We start from the raw sequence: 2,663 nt of genomic DNA, 5'->3' as shown, positions 1-2,663 counted from the left end.
CCTCATAATTCTCTTCAGACTCACTGTCAAAGATTAAGCTCATATACTTCCGCAACAATCTCATGAGAGCTGGGCATTCACATCGACATGAACGTGTATTTTCAACAATTGGTTTCCCCTGCCATTCCGAAAAAACAACATCATTCAGTGTACATAGAGGGGATCAAATTCAACGAGTAACTTATAAACTTTCTACTGAAGCTGCTGTAATACCTGTCATACCGCGGATCCACATACTATCTCTTGCATACACTTTGTCCAGTTGACATTCATTCTGCTCTTTCCATATCTAATTCCAAATCCTTTCTCCCAAGAGTACAAGTTGTAAAAGTTATAGGCCTCACCAAGTGTGTCGAAACTTGTTCCTATCTTGGCACAATGACAATGTCTCCAGGTTGCTCTGCAAATTCCCGGATTGTCTTCTCCAGGACTGTCACCCTGTCCGCGCAAGGAGCCCTGCCCAGAGCAGCAGCACCTACATGCACTCTGCTTCCAATGGACAAAATAATTAATCATATAGCATTTCAAATTAATCCATTGTTTCAACTACATCAACTTTCAGAATGTACAGATGAACATACTTTTAGGTCCCAAATCTATTATTCTCATATGCATTGCACTTTCTACCTGCACACCCACTTCCCATTCAATTCGAATTTTTCTATATTGCCTGTAGTGGATGATATATCAGGACCTCACACAAATCTATTTTTCTCCTTCCTATCATATCAACATCTGCTTTCAGCAGCAATAGAACATATGGACTAAACCTGAAAATCTATTTGCCATTTCATCTACAAGCTTTCAGTACCTTTGTGTCCAACCTGGTGTTTTTGGGTCCAATTGTTCTATGGAGTGCTCCGAACACTGAGCCTTATCTGCACTTCCAGCCTCTGCACCGCCCTCCTCACGCCAGATCTGGCCATCCGCACTCGAAGCAGCCGGCGCTGCAAGCTCAACATATGCTGGCGCATCCAGCGGGACACGCACAGCACCCATCGTGATGTCATTATCGTTCACCTCCACCAGTAGCGTTCTATCCAATAAAAAGAAGTTTTCAACCGACAGAATCGGCGTCTGTCCAAATAACTGACCCAAACGAAGAAAGAGAAGAATTCGTAAAGCAGACACTAACCTGTTTATCGGCTGCATCAAGAACTCCATGGCCTCGGACCTCGCTGGAGCGCCCAATCGCCTTCGTCGTAGTAGATCTCCGCAGCACCTCGCCGCCTGGGAAGAATGCGAAGTCCAAAGACACTTCCTCACCTACCAGTTTCCTACCTACAAGCAATTACTGCGTGCACTGCCGGCGCTACCGGAAGGCGCCGATTCTGATCCACGGGTCAGGACGCCGGTGACGTCTCGGGCCACGGCTCGGCCTCCATCCGTCGTCGCCGTGCAAATTTCGGTTCACCAGGGCCCATCTGTCTGATACGTACACAGGAGTATTCCTGATTTTCCCCGCTCCATATGGCCCACGTCCATTCAATGCACCGAATCTCATAGCGTTTCTGGACGGGCGTGATTCCGAGCTCCTGTGAGCTCGCGATCACATACTTTACGTACACCTATTTTACAAATTTGTGCATCATTGATTGTCGTGTGCAAAGTTCTATAAGAGCAACTCCAAAGGATCGACCCATTTCGTCCGCCTGCGTCCGTTTGGGTCGGCGCGGACAAAAGTGACGGCCCAACGCGTCGACCCAAACCCAAATCATGTCCGCATCGCGTCCGCGCCGACGGATTTGCGGCCCAAATTTGCGCCCCAAATGCGTCGGCGCGGACCCTGAACGGACGCTACGCGCGCCTTCTCGCTGTCTGCCGCGTTCCCACATGGCGGCCGTCCAACTACCCGCTGCCCACGCGGTCAGCTTAATTTATGACCATGGGCCCACGCGTCAGCGACGGCGCTCGTCCTTTTGTAAGCCGACCGTGCGGCAGGGCCGTCCTCATCCAAACTCGCCGTCCACATCTAGCAAGCTTTGCTCCCCCGTCGCCGGCAAACCTTAGCCACCACAACCACAGCGAGATGGGGTTCTTCTCCGGCGCCAACGGCAGCAAGGCCAAGGGCAAGGCCCCCGCCACCCCTTTCCCCTCAGAGTTCCTCCCGCCTCCACCGGCGCCGGCGCCTCGCCGGCAGAGGCAGCGCGTGAACGTGCCAGTGCACCAGGCGGAGTGGCACTGGCAGCACAGCGTGCCTCTGCCGTACCCCGACGCCACCCTGCCGCATGACTGACATCTGGATCCGGATAGGATCCTAGTGCCGGCGGCGCCGCGGTCGGCTAGGGCTCACGCGGAGGAGGTGCGACGCCGGCGGGCGCTGTTGACGCCGGAGCAGCGCCGCGAGGCCGCCTACGCATCCGACTCGCCCAACTGGGCGAGGTGGTTCGCCTTCGAGCACGAGGAGGCGAGGCGACGGGGCGTGCGCGAGGTCGACCGGAGCGTGCCGCCGCCGCCGCTCGTCGTCCGCGAGAAGGACCAGGCGGCGGAGGATGGCTACCAGGCGGCCCTTGCGGCCGTCTACCGGGAGAGTGAGGAGGACGAGCGGCGCAGGGCGGAGGCGGTGGAGGAAGAGGAGGCTCGGTACGAGGCGGCAATGGCGCAGGCACTTGCCCTCTCCGCGGCGGGCAACTGCGTGGTGCCGCCGGTGGCCCCGCCGTCCC

The 2,663-nt window shown here is 55.5% G+C and overlaps 1 long non-coding RNA gene across 2 annotated transcripts in view; it reads right to left on the bottom strand.

The window, feature by feature from the left end:
• Window positions 1–1,446, bottom strand: part of LOC123182063 (uncharacterized) — a 3,586-nt gene extending 2,140 nt beyond the window's left edge. Inside the window, exons 1-4 of one of the 2 annotated variants that reach the window (XR_006492002.1) lie at window positions 1,136–1,446; window positions 812–1,036; window positions 214–486; window positions 25–118 (exon numbers count right to left, since the gene is read on the bottom strand). This is a non-coding gene — a long non-coding RNA (uncharacterized lncRNA). The remainder of the gene's footprint in view (window positions 1–24; window positions 119–213; window positions 487–811; window positions 1,037–1,135) is intronic. The other variant, XR_006492003.1, reaches the window with a different exon arrangement.
• Window positions 1,447–2,663: the final 1,217 nt, after the last annotated feature.

Source organism: Triticum aestivum, chromosome 1D (genome assembly GCF_018294505.1).
Source record: "Triticum aestivum cultivar Chinese Spring chromosome 1D, IWGSC CS RefSeq v2.1, whole genome shotgun sequence".
Lineage (NCBI taxonomy): Eukaryota > Viridiplantae > Streptophyta > Magnoliopsida > Poales > Poaceae > Triticum > Triticum aestivum.
The sequence above is the reverse complement of the archived record's forward strand: the minus strand, read 5'-3'. Positions and strand labels throughout refer to the sequence as shown.